The sequence below is a fragment of the Lissotriton helveticus genome, chromosome 12 (assembly GCF_964261635.1).
Source record: "Lissotriton helveticus chromosome 12, aLisHel1.1, whole genome shotgun sequence".
NCBI lineage: Eukaryota > Metazoa > Chordata > Amphibia > Caudata > Salamandridae > Lissotriton > Lissotriton helveticus.
In genome coordinates, this window is record NC_136073.1 from 134448423 (window position 1) to 134468208 (window position 19786).

General features: G+C 41.0%; 12 non-coding genes across 12 annotated transcripts; all 12 read left to right on the forward strand.

Annotated features, from left to right (window-relative positions):
• Positions 1–35: 35 nt before the first annotated feature.
• Positions 36–117, forward strand: TRNAS-AGA (transfer RNA serine (anticodon AGA)). The gene has a single exon. It is a non-coding gene; the product is annotated as a tRNA-Ser (tRNA).
• Positions 118–1402: 1285 nt separating this feature from the next.
• Positions 1403–1474, forward strand: TRNAH-GUG (transfer RNA histidin (anticodon GUG)). Its single transcript has one exon. It is a non-coding gene; the product is annotated as a tRNA-His (tRNA).
• A 295-nt stretch (positions 1475–1769) lies between these two features.
• TRNAS-AGA (transfer RNA serine (anticodon AGA)) lies at positions 1770–1851 on the forward strand. Its single transcript has one exon. It is a non-coding gene; the product is annotated as a tRNA-Ser (tRNA).
• A 1648-nt stretch (positions 1852–3499) lies between these two features.
• On the forward strand, positions 3500–3581 carry TRNAS-AGA (transfer RNA serine (anticodon AGA)). The gene has a single exon. It is a non-coding gene; the product is annotated as a tRNA-Ser (tRNA).
• Positions 3582–6432: 2851 nt separating this feature from the next.
• Positions 6433–6514, forward strand: TRNAS-AGA (transfer RNA serine (anticodon AGA)). The gene has a single exon. It is a non-coding gene; the product is annotated as a tRNA-Ser (tRNA).
• Positions 6515–7795: 1281 nt separating this feature from the next.
• TRNAH-GUG (transfer RNA histidin (anticodon GUG)) lies at positions 7796–7867 on the forward strand. Its single transcript has one exon. It is a non-coding gene; the product is annotated as a tRNA-His (tRNA).
• Positions 7868–9364: 1497 nt separating this feature from the next.
• On the forward strand, positions 9365–9446 carry TRNAS-AGA (transfer RNA serine (anticodon AGA)). The gene has a single exon. It is a non-coding gene; the product is annotated as a tRNA-Ser (tRNA).
• Positions 9447–11090: 1644 nt separating this feature from the next.
• On the forward strand, positions 11091–11172 carry TRNAS-AGA (transfer RNA serine (anticodon AGA)). The gene has a single exon. It is a non-coding gene; the product is annotated as a tRNA-Ser (tRNA).
• Positions 11173–12820: 1648 nt separating this feature from the next.
• Positions 12821–12902, forward strand: TRNAS-AGA (transfer RNA serine (anticodon AGA)). The gene has a single exon. It is a non-coding gene; the product is annotated as a tRNA-Ser (tRNA).
• Positions 12903–14550: 1648 nt separating this feature from the next.
• On the forward strand, positions 14551–14632 carry TRNAS-AGA (transfer RNA serine (anticodon AGA)). The gene has a single exon. It is a non-coding gene; the product is annotated as a tRNA-Ser (tRNA).
• Positions 14633–16280: 1648 nt separating this feature from the next.
• On the forward strand, positions 16281–16362 carry TRNAS-AGA (transfer RNA serine (anticodon AGA)). Its single transcript has one exon. It is a non-coding gene; the product is annotated as a tRNA-Ser (tRNA).
• A 2842-nt stretch (positions 16363–19204) lies between these two features.
• TRNAS-AGA (transfer RNA serine (anticodon AGA)) lies at positions 19205–19286 on the forward strand. The gene has a single exon. It is a non-coding gene; the product is annotated as a tRNA-Ser (tRNA).
• The last annotated feature ends 500 nt before the right edge of the window (positions 19287–19786 follow it).

A 19786-nucleotide genomic window follows, 5' to 3' on the forward strand; every position in this document is an offset into this window, starting at 1 on the left:
TTTCATACAGATTATTTGCACAAAACTTACAGTCAGATGTTGTGGCCGAGTGGTTAAGGCGATGGACTAGAAATCCATTGGGGTCTCTCCGCGCAGGTTCGAATCCTGCCAACAACGAGAAACTTTTAACATCGGCTACAATTTCAGAAGTTAACCTTTAGAATTTCTACCATGTCAGTTTTATAAATAGGTGGCTTATTTTGGTGTCACTATTGCCATTTCACATATTTATTATCGCTACCCCTTTCATATCTTTGCTATAACTCTCGTCCTACATTAGCGCTGGTGCAAACACTTCAAATTATTATACCCTGGCTCTCTCAGTCATACCATTCATGCACTTGAAACTTACTTTACCAATAAAAGAAGCAAATAGAAAAATAAAACAAAAGTGCTTGCTGGATTAGGCAAACACACTTCATAAAACTGCATTTTCTTTTCTATTCTCCCCGTGTTACAAGCTTAACTGCTCCCTGTGTAATTTCTCTTAGCCTGCTGTCCCAGGAAGAGAATTTTATCTACAGGCTCTTTCCGTGTTTTTTTCCTAGTCTTTCTTTCCCTTTTCTTAGATTTGTAACTGTTCCTTTACGTGCTCTATTTAGGCGCCATTAATCTCATTTGAGCTCCTTGTACCTGCTGCTGTTTTCTTCACACCTCATACTGCCTTTTCCCTCTTTCTCTCTTTCTCTGAGGTTGGTGGCTACTTTCCACAGCTTCTGATGCCCCAATGTTCCTTCATCTTGTTGTCAGACGTGAATTGGAAAAGCAACCAAATTAACAAGCCTTTACCACTCATACATGGCAGAGGTTTATACTTTAATTCAATGAGCCGAGAAAAGCGTGTTGTGGGGCCCCTACGAGCCATGGTGCTTGCTTCATCATAATTGGGCACGCAGTCATTAGCCACAGCTCTGATCATGGGTCACTGAGGTCAGTTTCAATAATTCCTCAAAAACCTATCCATGCAGTCCCCCCTAACTGTGTAGTTATCTTGCTTTACTGCTGTTTGTGTGATTAGCTGGGAGGAGCTCACGGCAGCATCCTCCCTATAAAAGTGTAGATGGACCGCTCCTTAACTTTTTCTTGCTTCACATACAGATGGCTTGAGGAGGTACAGGGGAGATGCAGGTCTAATAGACAGAATAGAAGATCTGCGCCAGGTTTGTTTCTCTGCATTGGTGTCCCATCACAGGCCCACAAGTGTATGTGTGATCTTTGACTTCTGGCAGTTCACAAGCAGGCGGCCAGGAAACGGTTTCAGCCTATCAACCACTGAGGAGACAAAGCCTTTGTATAAGCAATGAGGAAGCAATGAACACATTCAGCCTATCACAGGAGTTCCCTGAGTGTTCCGAATTATAAATTCTCCATGTCACTGTATGTTATTGAGCCCAAGTAGCTTGCCGTGATCGTATAGTGGTTAGTACTCTGCGTTGTGGCCGCAGCAACCTCGGTTCGAATCCGAGTCACGGCATTGTGGTTGGCAATGTCACGGCAGTTGGGTTTTTCTTTTACAGAATTACCAAATGTACCAGTTGTTTTTGTAAAATGTCTATTAAAAACAGATCCTTTAAGATATTTAAACGATCTAACGACAAATTATTTAAACACACATGATTATAAGATGTAGCCTTATTTTTGTTTTTAGGAGAGAATGTGCCTGCTGAAAAAAACATTATTTTTAAAAAGTGCATTGCAGGATATCAGGAATTTGCTGTGGCACACCTTGAAAACTTTCATGCAGATTATTTGCACAAAACTTACAGTCAGTTGTTGTGGCCAAGTGGTTAAGGTGATGGACTAGAAATCCATTGGGGTCTCCCCGCGCAGGTTCGAATCCTGCCAACAACGAGAAACTTTTTAACATCGGCTACAATTTCAGAAGCTAACCTTTAGAATTTCTTCCATGTCAGTTTTATAAATAGGTGGCTTATTTTGGTGTCACTATTGCCCTTTCACATATTTATTATCGCTACCCCTTTCATATCTTTGCTATAACTCTCGTCCTACATTAGCGCTGGTGCAAACACTTCAAATTATTATACCCTGGCTCTCTCAGTCATACCATTCATGCACTTGAAACTTACTTTACCAATAAAAGAAGCAAATAGAAAAATAAAACAAAAGTGCTTGCTGGATTAGGCAACACACTTCATAAAACTGCATTTTCTTTTCTATTCTCCCCGTGTTACAAGCTTAACTGCTCCCTGTGTAATTTCTCTTAGCCTGCTGTCCCAGGAAGAGAATTTTATCTACAGGCTCTTTCCGTGTTTTTTTCCTAGTCTTTCTTTCCTTTTTCTTAGATTTGTAACTGTTCCTTTACGTGCTCTATTTAGGCGCCATTAATCTCATTTGAGCTCCTTGTACCTGCTGCTGTTTTCTCCACACCTCATACTGCCTTTTCCCTCTTTCTCTCTTTCTCTGAGGTTGGTGGCTACTTTCCAAAGCTTCTGATGCCCCAATGTTCCTTCATCTTGTTGTCAGACGTGAATTGGAAAAGCAACCAAATTAACAAGCCTTTACCACTCATATATGGCAGAGGTTTATACTTTAATTGAGCTAAGAAAAGCGTGTTGTGGGGCCCCTACGAGCCATGGTGCTTGCTTCATCATAATTAGGCATGCAGTCATTAGCCACAGCTCTGATCATGGGTCACTGAGGTCAGTTTCAATAATTCCTCAAAAACCTAACCATGCAGTCCCCCCTAACTGTGTAGTTATCTTGCTTTACTGCTGTTTGTGTGATTAGCTGGGAGGCGCTCACGGCAGCATCCTCCCTATAAAAGTATAGATGGACCGCTCCTTAACTTTTTCTTGCTTCACATACAGATGGCTTGAGGAGGTACAGGGGAGATGCAGGTCTAATAGGCAGAATAGAAGATCTGCGCCAGGTGTGTTTCTCTGCATTGGTGTCCCATCACAGGCCAACAAGTGTATGTGTGATCTTTGACTTCTGGCAGTTCACAAGCAGGCAACCAGGAAACGGTTTCAGCCTATCAACCACTGAGGAGACAAAGCCTTTGTATAAGGAATGAGGAAGCAATGAACACATTCAGCCTATCACTGGAGTTCCCTGAGTGTTTCGAATTATAAATTCTCCATGTCACTGTATGTTATTGAGCCCAAGTAGCTCGCTGTGATCGTATAGTGGTTAGTACTCTGTGTTGTGGCCGCAGCAACCTCGGTTTGAATCCGAGTCACGGCATTGTGGTTGGCAATGTCACGGCAGTTGGGTTTTTCTTTTACAGAATTACCAAATGTACCAGTTGTTTTTGTAAAATGTCTATTAAAAACAGATCCTTTAAAATATTTAAACGATTTAACGACAAATTATTTAAACACAGATGATTATAAGATGTAGCCTTATTTTTGTTTTTAGGAGAGAATGTGCCTGCTGAAAAAAACATTATTTTTAAAAAGTGCATTGCAGGATATCAGGAATTTGCTGTGGCACACCTTGAAAACTTTCGTGCAGATTATTTGCACAAAACTTACAGTCAGTTGTTGTGGCCGAGTGGTTAAGGCGATGGACTAGAAATCCATTAGAGTCTCTCCGCGCAGGTTCGAATCCTGCCAACAACGAGAAACTTTTTAACATCGGCTACAATTTCAGAAGTTAACCTTTAGAATTTCTTCCATGTCAGTTTTATAAATAGGTGGCTTATTTTGGTGTCACTATTGCCCTTTCACATATTTATTATCGCTACCCCTTTCATATCTTTGCTATAACTCTCGTCCTACATTAGCGCTGGTGCAAACACTTCAAATTATTATACCCTGGCTCTCTCAGTCATACCATTCATGCACTTGAAACTTACTTTACCAATAAAAGAAGCAAATAGAAAAATAAAACAAAAGTGCTTGCTGGATTAGGCAAACACACTTCATAAAACTGCATTTTCTTTTCTATTCTCCCCGTGTTACAAGCTTAACTGCTCCCTGTGTAATTTCTCTTAGCCTGCTGTCCCAGGAAGAGAATTTTATCTACAGGCTCTTTCTGTGTTTTTTTCCTAGTCTTTCTTTCCCTTTTCTTAGATTTGTAACTGTTCCTTTACGTGCTCTATTTAGGCGCCATTAATCTCATTTGAGCTCCTTGTACCTGCTGCTGTTTTCTCCACACCTCATACTGCCTTTTCCCTCTTTCTCTCTTTCTCTGAGGTTGGTGGCTACTTTCCAAAGCTTCTGATGCCCCAATGTTCCTTCATCTTGTTGTCAGACGTGAATTGGAAAAGCAACCAAATTAACAAGCCTTTACCACTCATATATGGCAGAGGTTTATACTTTAATTGAGCTAAGAAAAGCGTGTTGTGGGGCCCCTACGAGCCATGGTGCTTGCTTCATCATAATTAGGCACGCAGTCATTAGCCACAGCTCTGATCATGGGTCACTGAGGTCAGTTTCAATAATTCCTCAAAAACCTAACCATGCAGTCCCCCCTAACTGTGTAGTTATCTTGCTTTACTGCTGTTTGTGTGATTAGCTGGGAGGAGCTCACGGCAGCATCCTCACTATAAAAGTGTAGATGGACCGCTCCTTAACTCTTTCTTGCTTCACATACAGATGGCTTGAGGAGGTACAGGGGAGATGCAGGTCTACTAGACAGTATAGAAGATCTGCGCCAGGTGTGTTTCTCTGCATTGGTGTCCCATCACAGGCCCACAAGTGTATGTGTGATCTTTGACTCCTGGCAGTTCACAAGCAGGCGGCCAGGAAACAGTTTCAGCCTATCAACCACTGAGGAGACAAAGCCTTTGTATAAGGAATGAGGAACCAATTAACACATTCAGCCTATCACAGGAGTTCCCTGAGTGTACCGAATTATAAATTCTCCATGTCACAGTATGTTATTGAGCCCAAGTAGCTCGCCGTGATCGTATAGTGGTTAGTACTCTGCCTTGTGGCCGCAGCAACCTCGGTTCGAATCCGAGTCACTGCAGTGTGGTTGGAAATGTCACGGCAGTTGGGTTTTTCTTTTACAGAATTACCAAATGTACCAGTTGTTTTTGTAAAATGTCTATTAAAAACAGATCCTTTAAAATATTTAAACGATCTAACGACAAATTATTTTAACACACATGATTATAAGATGTAGCTATATTGTACCTACTGACATAAATTATCGTTCTTGAACCTATTTGCGGTGGGGGAATGGAGCTCTCCCCCATGCCAATCAGAATGCAGATGAATGCAGTTGCAGTTGAGTGACCTGTATTGTGGCTGTCTAGAGGGAATGCACAAATGTAGCTGTCTCGCAGCCCAATCCAGACGTCAATTGGAGACAGGTTTTCAGGCAAATAGAGCAGTAAGTGCAGAGAAATGCTCACTCTCTAAAAATGGCATTTATAAAGTAGTAAAGTTAAATCCAACCTCACCAGTAAATAGGATTTATCAATAAATAAATAAAGCTTCTCCTCTCTGATATGGAATTACCCCCCAAAAAGTATAAGGGAATACCCAATGCTAACCTACGAGAGGGGCAGACCTCACAGTAGTGACAAATGTAATAGACTGTTTTGTACTACCAGGACATGCAAACTACCACAGTACATGTCTTACCTTTTACTTACATAGCATGATGCCCCTAGGACTACCTAGGGCCTACCTTTTGGTTAATTATATGTAATAAAATTGGAGTTTAAGGCTTGGCAAGTAGTTTTAAATGGCAAGTCGAAGTGGCAGTACACTGCAGCACAGGCACTGCAGTAGCAGGCTTGAGACAGGTTTGAAATGATACTTTTTTGGGCGGCACAATCAGTTCCTGGGTATATGGTATACCACTTTACAAGGGGCTTTCAAGTCAATGAAATCTGTCAGTCAGGTATATTCCAATTACACACATGATTAGGGAAGAAGCACGTTCACTTCAGCACTGATTAGTAGCAATAAAGTGATCAGAGTCCAAAGGACAACAAAAAGATACAGCAAAATGCGTAGGTGAAAAGCAATAAGGTAGGGTTGAGGCCACCTTAAGAATGCAAGGTCTAACAAAAACAAACTAAGGATAACATGAGTAAAACATCAGGTTTCTCTACGGCATTTGGTGAGACAAGTGTGCCTTCTTTTATCTTCCATAAATGCAATCTTTCCCTGACCCCTTTATTATATAGCTCTTCAAGTAAAAAAGATAAAGCACTTACAAAGGAGCCTCAAATACTCAAAGATGGTAGACTTCTGTAATATGGGCCATAGACTAAAAGCAGCACGAAAACAGAGTGCAATAGGGTCCCAAAAACTTGAGTGCCACATGAGAGTATGCATGAAAGCCTATCCTTTTCCAAACTAGAGATATACTCATGCAATTTTTGTTTTTAGGAGAGAATGTGCCTGCTGAAAAATACATTATTTTAAAAAAGTGCATTGCAGAATACCAGGAATTTGCTGTGGGACACCTTGAAAACTTTCATACAGATTATTTGCACAAAACTTACAGTCAGTTGTTGTGGCCGAGTGGTTAAGGCGATGGACTAGAAATCCATTGGGGTCTCCCCGCGCAGGTTCGAATCCTGCCAACAACGAGAAACTTTTTAACATCGGCTACAATTTCAGAAGTTAACCTTTAGAATTTCTTCCATGTCAGTTTTATAAATAGGTGGCTTATTTTGGTGTCACTATTGCCCTTTCACATATTTATTATCGCTACCCCTTTCATATCTTTGCTATAACTCTCGTCCTACATTAGCGCTGGTGCAAACACTTCAAATTATTATACCCTGGCTCTCTCAGTCATACCATTCATGCACTTGAAACTTACTTTACCAATAAAAGAAGCAAATAGAAAAATAAAACAAAAGTGCTTGCTGGATTAGGCAAACACACTTCATAAAACTGCATTTTCTTTTCTATTCTCCCCGTGTTACAAGCTTAACTGCTCCCTGTGTAATTTCTCTTAGCCTGCTGTCCCAGGAAGAGAATTTTATCTACAGGCTCTTTCCGTGTTTTTTTCCTAGTCTTTCTTTCCCTTTTCTTAGATTTGTAACTGTTCCTTTACGTGCTCTATTTAGGCGCCATTAATCTCATTTGAGCTCCTTGTACCTGCTGCTGTTTTCTCCACACCTCATACTGCATTTCCCTTTTTCTCTCTTTCTCTGTGGTTGGTGGCTACTTTCCAAAGCTTCTGATGCCCCAATGTTCCTTCATCTTGTTGTCAGACGTGAATTTGAAAAGCAACCAAATTAACAAGCCTTTACCACTCATATATGGCAGAGGTTTATACTTTAATTGAGCTAAGAAAAGCGTGTTGTGGGGCCCCTACGAGCCATGGTGCTTGCTTCATCATAATTAGGCACGCAGTCATTAGCCACAGCTCTGATCATGGGTCACTGAGGTCAGTTTCAATAATTCCTCAAAAACCTAACCATGCAGTCCCCCCTACCTGTGTAGTTATCTTGCTTTACTGCTGTTTGTGTGATTAGCTGGGAGGAGCTCACGGCAGCATCCTCCCTATAAAAGTGTAGATGGACCGCTCCTTAACTCTTTCTTGCTTCACATACAGATGGCTTGAGGAGGTACAGGGGAGATGCAGGTCTACTAGACAGAATAGAAGATCTGCGCCAGGTGTGTTTCTCTGCATTGGTGTCCTATCACAGGCCCACAAGTGTATGTGTGATCTTTGACTCCTGGCAGTTCACAAGCAGGCGGCCAGGAAACAGTTTCAGCCTATCAACCACTGAGGAGACAAAGCCTTTGTATAAGGAATGAGGAAGCAATGAACACATTCAGCCTATCACAGGAGTTCCCTGAGTGTTCCGAATTATAAATTCTCCATGTCACTGTATGTTATTGAGCCCAAGTAGCTCGCCGTGATCGTATAGTGGTTAGTACTCTGCGTTGTGGCCGCAGCAACCTCGGTTCGAGTCCGAGTCACGGCATTGTGGTTGGCAATGTCACGGCAGTTGGGTTTCTCTTTTACAGAATTACCAAATGTACCAGTTGTTTTTGTAAAATGTCTATTAAAAACAGATCCTTTAAAATATTTAAACGATCTAACGACAAATTATTTTAACACACATGATTATAAGATGTAGCTATATTGTACCTACTGACATAAATTATCGTTCTTGAACCTATTTGCGGTGGGGGAATGGAGCTCTCCCCCATGCCAATCAGAATGCAGATGAATGCGGTTGCAGTTGAGTGACCTGTGTTGTGGCTGTCTAGAGGGAATGCACAAATGTAGCTGTCTCGCAGCCCAATCCAGACGTCAATTGGAGACAGGTTTTCAGGCAAATAGAGCAGTAAGTGCAGAGAAATGCTCACTCTCTGAAAATGGCATTTATAAAATAGTAAAGTTAAATCCAACCTCACCAGTAAATAGGATTTATCAATAAATAAATAAAGCTTCTCCTCTCTGATATGGAATTACCCCCCTAAAAGTATAAGGGAATACCCAATGCTAACCTATGAGAGGGGCAGACCTCACAGTAGTGAAAAATGTAATAGACTGTTTTGTACTACCAGGACATGCAAACTACCACAGTACATGTCTTACCTTTTACTTACATAGCATTATGCCCCTAGGACTACCTAGGGCCTACCTTTTGGTTAATTATATGTAATAAAATTGGAGTTTAAGGCTTGGCAAGTAGTTTTAAATGGCAAGTCGAAGTGGCAGTACACTGCAGCACAGGCACTGCAGTAGCAGGCTTGAGACAGGTTTGAAATGATACTTTTTTGGGCGGCACAATCACTTCCTGGGTATATGGTATACCACTTTACAAGGGGCTTTCAAGTCAATGAAATCTGTCAGTCAGGTATACTCCAATTACACACATGATTAGGGAAGAAGCACGTGCACTTCAGCACTGATTAGTAGCAATAAAGTGATCAGAGTCCTAAGGCCAACAAAAAGATACAGCAAAATGCGTAGGTGAAAAGCAATAAGGTAGGGTTGAGGCCACCTTAAGAATGCAAGGTCTAACAAAAACAAACTAAGGATAACATGAGTAAAACATCAGGTTTCTCTACGGCATTTGGTGAGACAAGTGTGCCTTCTTTTATCTTCCATAAATGCAATCTTTCCCTGACCCCTTTATTATATAGCTCTTCAAGTAAAAAAGATAAAGCACTTACAAAGGAGCCTCAAATACTCAAAGATGGTAGACTTCTGTAATATGGGCCATAGACTAAAAGCAGCACGAAAACAGAGCGCTATAGGGTCCCAAAAACTTGAGTGCCACATGAGAGTATGCATGAAAGCCTATCCTTTTCCAAACTAGAGATATACTCATGCAATTTTTGTTTTTAGGAGAGAATGTGCCTGCTGAAAAAAACATTATTTTTAAAAAGTGCATTGCAGGATATCAGGAATTTTCTGTGGGACACCTTGAAAACTTTCATACAGATTATTTGCACAAAACTTGCAGTCAGTTGTTGTGGCCGAGTGGTTAAGGCGATGGACTAGAAATCCATTGGGGTCCCCCCGCGCAGGTTCGAATCCTGCCAACAACGAGAAACTTCTTAACATTGGCTACAATTTCAGAAGCTAACCTTTAGAATTTCTTCCATGTCAGTTTTATAAATAGGTGGCTTATTTTGGTGTCACTATTGCCCTTTCACATATTTATTATCGCTACCCCTTTCATATCTTTGCTATAACTCTCGTCCTACATTAGCGCTGGTGCAAACACTTCAAATTATTATACCCTGGCTCTCTCAGTCATACCATTCATGCACTTGAAACTTACTTTACCAATAAAAGAAGCAAATAGAAAAATAAAACAAAAGTGCTTGCTGGATTAGGCAACACACTTCATAAAACTGAATTTTCTTTTCTATTCTCCCCGTGTTACAAGCTTAACTGCTCCCTGTGTAATTTCTCTTAGCCTGCTGTCCCAGGAAGAGAATTTTATCTACAGGCTCTTTCCGTGTTTTTTTCCTAGTCTTTCTTTCCTTTTTCTTAGATTTGTAACTGTTCCTTTACGTGCTCTATTTAGGCGCCATTAATCTCATTTGAGCTCCTTGTACATGCTGCTGTTTTCTCCACACCTCATACTGCCTTTTCCCTCTTTCTCTGAGGTTGGTGGCTACTTTCCAAAGCTTCTGATGCCCCAATGTTCCTTCATCTTCTTGTCAGACGTGAATTGGAAAAGCAACCAAATTAACAAGCCTTTACCACTCATATATGGCAGAGGTTTATACTTTAATTCAATGAGCTAAGAAAAGTGTGTTGTGGGGCCCCTACGAGCCATGGTGCTTGCTTCATCATAATTAGGCACGCATTCATTAGCCACAGCTCTGATCATGGGTCACTGAGGTCAGTTTCAATAATTCCTCAAAAACCTAACCAGGCAGTCCCCCCTAACTGTGTAGTTATCTTGCTTTACTGCTGTTTGTGTGATTAGCTGGGAGGAGCTCATGGCAGCATCCTCCCTATAAAAGTGTAGATGGACCGCTCCTTAACTCTTTCTTGCTTCACATACAGATGGCTTGAGGAGGTACAGGGGAGATGCAGGTCTACTAGACAGTATAGAAGATCTGCGCCAGGTGTGTTTCTCTGCATTGGTGTCCCATCACAGGCCCACAAGTGTATGTGTGATCTTTGACTCCTGGCAGTTCACAAGCAGGCGGCCAGGAAACAGTTTCAGCCTATCAACCACTGAGGAGACAAAGCCTTTGTATAAGGAATGAGGAAGCAATTAACACATTCAGCCTATCACAGGAGTTCCCTGAGTGTACCGAATTATAAATTCTCCATGTCACAGTGTGTTATTGAGCCCAAGTAGCTCGCCGTGATCGTATAGTGGTTAGTACTCTGCCTTGTGGCCGCAGCAACCTTGGTTCGAATCCGAGTCACGGCATTGTGGTTGGCAATGTCACGGCAGTTGGGTTTTTCTTTTACAGAATTACCAAATGTACCAGTTGTTTTTGTAAAATGTCTATTAAAAACAGATCCTTTAAAATATTTAAACGATCTAACGACAAATTATTTAAACACACATGATTATAAGATGTAGCCTTATTTTTGTTTTTAGGAGAGAATGTGCCTGCTGAAAAAAACATTATTTTTAAAAAGTGCATTGCAGGATATCAGGAATTTGCTGTAGCACACCTTGAAAACTTTCATGCAGATTATTTGCACAAAACTTACAGTCAGTTGTTGTGGCTGAGTGGTTAAGGCGATGGACTAGAAATCCATTGGGGTCTCCCGGCGCAGGTTCGAATCCTGCCAACAACGAGAAACTTTTTAACATCGGCTACAATTTCAGAAGCTAACCTTTAGAATTTCTTCCATGTCAGTTTTATAAATAGGTGGCTTATTTTGGTGTCACTATTGCCCTTTCACATATTTATTATCGTTACCCCTTTCATATCTTTGCTATAACTCTCGTCCTACATTAGCGCTGGTGCAAACACTTCAAATTATTATACCCTGGATCTCTCAGTCATACCATTCATGCACTTGAAACTTACTTTACCAATAAAAGAAGCAAATAGAAAAATAAAACAAAAGTGCTTGCTGGATTAGGCAACACACTTCATAAAACTGCATTTTCTTTTCTATTCTCCCCGTGTTACAAGCTTAACTGCTCCCTGTGTAATTTCTCTTAGCCTGCTGTCCCAGGAAGAGAATTTTATCTACAGGCTCTTTCCGTGTTTTTTTCCTAGTCTTTCTTTGCTTTTTCTTAGATTTGTAACTGTTCCTTTACGTGCTCTATTTAGGCGCCATTAATCTCATTTGAGCTCCTTGTACCTGCTGCTGTTTTCTCCACACCTCATACTGCCTTTTCCCTCTTTCTCTCTTTCTCTGAGGTTGGTGGCTACTTTCCAAAGCTTCTGATGCCCCAATGTTCCTTCATCTTGTTGTCAGACGTGAATTGGAAAAGCAACCAAATTAACAAGCCTTTACCACTCATATATGGCAGAGATTTATACTTTAATTGAGCTAAGAAAAGCGTGTTGTGGGGCCCCTACGAGCCATGGTGCTTGCTTCATCATAATTAGGCATGCAGTCATTAGCCACAGCTCTGATCATGGGTCACTGAGGTCAGTTTCAATAATTCCTCAAAAACCTAACCATGCAGTCCTCCCTAACTGTGTAGTTATCTTGCTTTACTGCTGTTTGTGTGATTAGCTGGGAGGAGCTCATGGCAGCATCCTCCCTATAAAAGTGTAGATGGACCGCTCCTTAACTCTTTCTTGCTTCACATACAGATGGCTTGAGGAGGTACAGGGGAGATGCAGGTCTAATAGACAGAATAGAAGATCTGCGCCAGGTGTGTTTCTCTGCATTGGTGTCCCATCACAGGCCAACAAGTGTATGTGTGATCTTTGACTTCTGGCAGTTCACAAGCAGGCAACCAGGAAACGGTTTCAGCCTATCAACCACTGACGAGACAAAGCCTTTGTATAAGGAATGAGGAAGCAATGAACACATTCAGCCTATCACTGGAGTTCCCTGAGTGTTTCGAATTATAAATTCTCCATGTCACTGTATGTTATTGAGCCCAAGTAGCTCGCCGTGATCGTATAGTGGTTAGTACTCTGCGTTGTGGCTGCAGCAACCTCTGTTAGAATCCGAGTCACGGCATTGTGGTTGGCAAAGTCACGGCAGTTGGGTTTTTCTTTTACAGAATTACCAAATGTACCAGTTGTTTTTGTAAAATGTCTATTAAAAACAGATCCTTTAAAATATTTAAACGATTTAACGACAAATTATTTAAACACACATGATTATAAGATGTAGCCTTATTTTTGTTTTTAGGAGAGAATGTGCCTGCTGAAAAAAACATTATTTTTAAAAAGTGCATTGCAGGATATCAGGAATTTTCTGTGGGACACCTTGAAAACTTTCATACAGATTATTTGCACAAAACTTGCAGGCAGTTGTTGTGGCCGAGTGGTTAAGGCGATGGACTAGAAATCCATTGGGGTCCTCCCGCGCAGGTTCGAATCCTGCCAACAACGAGAAACTTTTTAACATCGGCTACAATTTCAGAAGCTAACCTTTAGAATTTCTTCCATGTCAGTTTTATAAATAGGTGGCTTATTTTGGTGTCACTATTGCCCTTTCACATATTTATTATCGCTACCCCTTTCATATCTTTGCTATAACTCTCGTCCTACATTAGCGCTGGTGCAAACACTTCAAATTATTATACCCAGGCTCTCTCAGTCATACCATTCATGCACTTGAAACTTACTTTACCAATAAAAGAAGCAAATAGAAAAATAAAACAAAAGTGCTTGCTGGATTAGGCAACACACTTCATAAAACTGCATTTTCTTTTCTATTCTCCCCGTGTTACAAGCTTAACTGCTCCCTGTGTAATTTCTCTTAGCCTGCTGTCCCAGGAAGAGAATTTTATCTACAGGCTCTTTCCGTATTTTTTTCCTAGTCTTTCTTTCCTTTTTCTTAGATTTGTAACTGTTACTTTACGTGCTCTATTTAGGCGCCATTAATCTCATTTGAGCTCCTTGTACCTGCTGCTGTTTTCTCCACACCTCATACTGCCTTTTCCCTCTTTCTCTCTTTCTCTGAGGTTGGTGGCTACTTTCCAAAGCTTCTGATGCCCCATTGTTCCTTCATCTTGTTGTCAGACGTGAATTGGAAAAGCAACCAAATTAACAAGCCTTTACCACTCATATATGGCAGAGGTTTATACTTTAATTGAGCTAAGAAAAGCGTGTTGTGGGGCCCCTACGAGCCATGGTGCTTGCTTCATCATAATTAGGCACGCAGTCATTAGCCACAGCTCTGATCATGGGTCACTGAGGTCAGTTTCAATAATTCCTCAAAAACCTAACCATGCAGTCCCCCCTAACTGTGTAGTTATCTTGCTTTACTGCTGTTTGTGTGATTAGCTGGGAGGAGCTCATGGCAGCATCCTCCCTATAAAAGTGTAGATGGACCGCTCCTTAACTCTTTCTTGCTTCACATACAGATGGCTTGAGGAGGTACAGGGGAGATGCAGGTCTAATAGACAGAATAGAAGATCTGCGCCAGGTGTGTTTCTCTGCATTGGTGTCCCATCACAGGCCAACAAGTGTATGTGTGATCTTTGACTTCTGGCAGTTCACAAGCAGGCAACCAGGAAACGGTTTCAGCCTATCAACCACTGACGAGACAAAGCCTTTGTATAAGGAATGAGGAAGCAATGAACACATTCAGCCTATCACTGGAGTTCCCTGAGTGTTTCGAATTATAAATTCTCCATGTCACTGTATGTTATTGAGCCCAAGTAGCTCGCCGTGATCGTATAGTGGTTAGTACTCTGCGTTGTGGCTGCAGCAACCTCTGTTAGAATCCGAGTCACGGCATTGTGGTTGGCAAAGTCACGGCAGTTGGGTTTTTCTTTTACAGAATTACCAAATGTACCAGTTGTTTTTGTAAAATGTCTATTAAAAACAGATCCTTTAAAATATTTAAACGATTTAACGACAAATTATTTAAACACACATGATTATAAGATGTAGCCTTATTTTTGTTTTTAGGAGAGAATGTGCCTGCTGAAAAAAACATTATTTTTAAAAAGTGCATTGCAGGATATCAGGAATTTTCTGTGGGACACCTTGAAAACTTTCATACAGATTATTTGCACAAAACTTGCAGGCAGTTGTTGTGGCCGAGTGGTTAAGGGGATGGACTAGAAATCCATTGGGGTCCTCCCGCGCAGGTTCGAATCCTGCCAACAACGAGAAACTTTTTAACATCGGCTACAATTTCAGAAGCTAACCTTTAGAATTTCTTCCATGTCAGTTTTATAAATAGGTGGCTTATTTTGGTGTCACTATTGCCCTTTCACATATTTATTATCGCTACCCCTTTCATATCTTTGCTATAACTCTCGTCCTACATTAGCGCTGGTGCAAACACTTCAAATTATTATACCCAGGCTCTCTCAGTCATACCATTCATGCACTTGAAACTTACTTTACCAATAAAAGAAGCAAATAGAAAAATAAAACAAAAGTGCTTGCTGGATTAGGCAACACACTTCATAAAACTGCATTTTCTTTTCTATTCTCCCCGTGTTACAAGCTTAACTGCTCCCTGTGTAATTTCTCTTAGCCTGCTGTCCCAGGAAGAGAATTTTATCTACAGGCTCTTTCCGTATTTTTTTCCTAGTCTTTCTTTCCTTTTTCTTAGATTTGTAACTGTTACTTTACGTGCTCTATTTAGGCGCCATTAATCTCATTTGAGCTCCTTGTACCTGCTGCTGTTTTCTCCACACCTCATACTGCCTTTTCCCTCTTTCTCTCTTTCTCTGAGGTTGGTGGCTACTTTCCAAAGCTTCTGATGCCCCATTGTTCCTTCATCTTGTTGTCAGACGTGAATTGGAACAGCAACCAAATTAACAAGCCTTTACCACTCATATATGGCAGAGGTTTATACTTTAATTGAGCTAAGAAAAGCGTGTTGTGGGGCCCCTACGAGCCATGGTGCTTGCTTCATCATAATTAGGCACGCAGTCATTAGCCACAGCTCTGATCATGGGTCACTGAGGTCAGTTTCAATAATTCCTCAAAAACCTAACCATGCAGTCCCCCCTAACTGTGTAGTTATCTTGCTTTACTGCTGTTTGTGTGATTAGCTGGGAGGAGCTCATGGCAGCATCCTCCCTATAAAAGTGTAGATGGACCGCTCCTTAACTCTTTCTTGCTTCACATACAGATGGCTTGAGGAGGTACAGGGGAGATGCAGGTCTACTAGACAGTATAGAAGATCTGCGCCAGGTGTGTTTCTCTGCATTGGTGTCCCATCACAGGCCCACAAGTGTATGTGTGATCTTTGACTCCTGGCAGTTCACAAGCAGTCGGCCAGGAAACAGTTTCAGCCTATCAACCACTGAGGAGACAAAGCTTTTGTATAAGGAATGAGGAAGCAATGAACACATTCAGCCTATCACAGGAGTTCCCTGAGTGTTTCGAATTATAAATTCTCCATGTCACTGTATGTTATTGAGCCCAAGTAGCTCGCCGTGATCGTATAGTGGTTAGTACTCTGCGTTGTGGCCGCAGCAACCTCGGTTCGAATCCAAGTCACGGCATTGTGGTTGGCAGTGTCATGGCAGTTGGGTTTTTCTTTTACAGAATTACCAAATGTACCAGTTGTTTTTGTAAAATGTCTATTAAAAACAGATCCTTTAAAATATTTAAACGATCTAACGACAAATTATTTAAACACACATGATTATAAGATGTAGCCTTATTTTTGTTTTTAGGAGAGAATGTGCCTGCTGAAAAAAACATTATTTTTAAAAAGTGCATTGCAGGATATCAGGAATTTTCTGTGGGACACCTTGAAAACTTTCATACAGATTATTTGCACAAAACTTGCAGTCAGTTGTTGTGGCCGAGTGGTTAAGGCGATGGACTAGAAATCCATTGGGGTCCCCCCGCGCAGGTTCGAATCCTGCCAACAACGAGAAACTTCTTAACATTGGCTACAATTTCAGAAGCTAACCTTTAGAATGTCTTCCATGTCAGTTTTATAAATAGGTGGCTTATTTTGGTGTCACTATTGCCCTTTCACATATTTATTATCGCTACCCCTTTCATATCTTTGCTATAACTCTCGTCCTACATTAGCGCTGGTGCAAACACTTCAAATTATTATACCCTGGCTCTCTCAGTCATACCATTCATGCACTTGAAACTTACTTTACCAATAAAAGAAGCAAATAGAAAAATAAAACAAAAGTGCTTGCTGGATTAGGCAACACACTTCATAAAACTGAATTTTCTTTTCTATTCTCCCCGTGTTACAAGCTTAACTGCTCCCTGTGTAATTTCTCTTAGCCTGCTGTCCCAGGAAGAGAATTTCATCTACAGGCTCTTTCCGTATTTTTTTCCTAGTCTTTCTTTCCTTTTTCTTAGATTTGTAACTGTTCCTTTACGTGCTCTATTTAGGCGCCATTAATCTCATTTGAGCTCCTTGTACCTGCTGCTGTTTTCTCCACACCTCATACTGCCTTTTCCCTCTTTCTCTGAGGTTGGTGGCTACTTTCCAAAGCTTCTGATGCCCCAATGTTCCTTCATCTTCTTGTCAGACGTGAATTGGAAAAGCAACCAAATTAACAAGCCTTTACCACTCATATATGGCAGAGGTTTATACTTTAATTGAGCTAAGAAAAGCGTGTTGTGGGGCCCCTACGAGCCATGGTGCTTGCTTCATCATAATTAGGCACGCATTCATTAGCCACAGCTCTGATCATGGGTCACTGAGGTCAGTTTCAATAATTCCTCAAAAACCTAACCATGCAGTCCCCCCTAACTGTGTAGTTATCTTGCTTTACTGCTGTTTGTGTGATTAGCTGGGAGGAGCTCATGGCAGCATCCTCCCTATAAAAGTGTAGATGGACCGCTCCTTAACTCTTTCTTGCTTCACATACAGATGGCTTGAGGAGGGACAGGGGAGATGCAGGTCTACTAGACAGTATAGAAGATCTGCGCCAGGTGTGTTTCTCTGCATTGGTGTCCCATCACAGGCCCACAAGTGTATGTGTGATCTTTGACTCCTGGCAGTTCACAAGCAGGCGGCCAGGAAACAGTTTCAGCCTATCAACCACTGAGGAGACAAAGCCTTTGTATAAGGAATGAGGAAGCAATTAACACATTCAGCCTATCACAGGAGTTCCCTGAGTGTACCGAATTATAAATTCTCCATGTCACAGTATGTTATTGAGCCCAAGTAGCTGGCCGTGATCGTATAGTGGTTAGTACTCTGCCTTGTGGCTGCAGCAACCTCGGTTCGAATCCGAGTCACGCCATTGTGGTTGGCAATGTCACGGCAGTTGGGTTTTTCTTTTACATAATTACCAAATGTACCAGTTGTTTTTGTAAAATGTCTATTAAAAACAGGTCCTTTAAAATATTTAAACGATCTAACGACAAATTATTTTAACACACATGATTATAAGATGTAGCTATATTGTACCTACTGACATAAATTATCGTTCTTGAACCTATTTGCGGTGGGGGAATGGAGCTCTCCCCCATGCCAATCAGAATGCAGATGAATGCAGTTGCAGTTGAGTGACCTGTATTGTGGCTGTCTAGAGGGAATGCACAAATGTAGCTGTCTCGCAGCCCAATCCAGACGTCAATTGGAGACAGGTTTTCAGGCAAATAGAGCAGTAAGTGCAGAGAAATGCTCACACTCTAAAAATGGCATTTATAAAGTAGTAAAGTTAAATCCAACCTCACCAGTAAATAGGATTTATCAATAAATAAATAAAGCTTCTCCTCTCTGATATGGAATTACCCCCCAAAAAGTATAAGGGAATACCCAATGCTAACCTACGAGAGGGGCAGACCTCACAGTAGTGAAAAATGTAATAGACTGTTTTGTACTACCAGGACATGCAAACTACCACAGTACATGTCTTACCTTTTACTTACATAGCATGATGCCCCTAGGACTACCTAGGGCCTACCTTTTGGTTAATTATATGTAATAAAATTGGAGTTTAAGGCTTGGCAAGTAGTTTTAAATGGCAAGTCGAAGTGGCAGTACACTGCAGCACAGGCACTGCAGTAGCAGGCTTGAGACAGGTTTGAAATGATACTTTTTTGGGCGGCACAATCAGTTCCTGGGTATATGGTATACCACTTTACAAGGGGCTTTCAAGTCAATGAAATCTGTCAGTCAGGTATACTCCAATTACACACATGATTAGGGAAGAAGCACGTTCACTTCAGCACTGATTAGTAGCAATAAAGTGATCAGAGTCCTAAGGCCAACAAAAAGATACAGCAAAATGCGTAGGTGAAAAGCAATAAGGTAGGGTTGAGGCCACCTTAAGAATGCAAGGTCTAACAAAAACAAACTAAGGATAACATGAGTAAAACATCAGGTTTCTCTACGGCATTTGGTGAGACAAGTGTGCCTTCTTTTATCTTCCATAAATGCAATCTTTCCCTGACCCCTTTATTATATAGCTCTTCAAGTAAAAAAGATAAAGCACTTACAAAGGAGCCTCAAATACTCAAAGATGGTAGACTTCTGTAATATGGGCCATAGACTAAAAGCAGCACGAAAACAGAGCGCTATAGGGTCCCAAAAACTTGAGTGCCACATGAGAGTATGCATGAAAGCCTATCCTTTTCCAAACTAGAGATATACTCATGCAATTTTTGTTTTTAGGAGAGAATGTGCCTGCTGAAAAAAACATTATTTTAAAAAAGTGCATTGCAGAATACCAGGAATTTGCTGTGGGACACCATGAAAACTTTCATACAGATTATTTGCACAAAACTTACAGTCAGATGTTGTGGCCGAGTGGTTAAGGCGATGGACTAGAAATCCATTGGGGTCTCTCCGCGCAGGTTCGAATCCTGCCAACAACGAGAAACTTTTTACATCGGCTACAATTTCAGAAGTTAACCTTTAGAATTTCTACCATGTCAGTTTTATACATAGGTGGCTTATTTTGGTGTCACTATTGCCATTTCACATATTTATTATCGCTACCCCTTTCATATCTTTGCTATAACTCTCGTCCTACATTAGCGCTGGTGCAAACACTTCAAATTATTATACCCTGGCTCTCTCAGTCATACCATTCATGCACTTGAAACTTACTTTACCAATAAAAGAAGCAAATAGAAAAATAAAACAAAAGTGCTTGCTGGATTAGGCAAACACACTTCATAAAACTGCATTTTCTTTTCTATTCTCCCCGTGTTACAAGCTTAACTGCTCCCTGTGTAATTTCTCTTAGTCTGCTGTCCCAGGAAGAGAATTTTATCTACAGGCTCTTTCCGTGTTTTTTTCCTAGTCTTTCTTTCCCTTTTCTTAGATTTGTAACTGTTCCTTTACGTGCTCTATTTAGGCGCCATTAATCTCA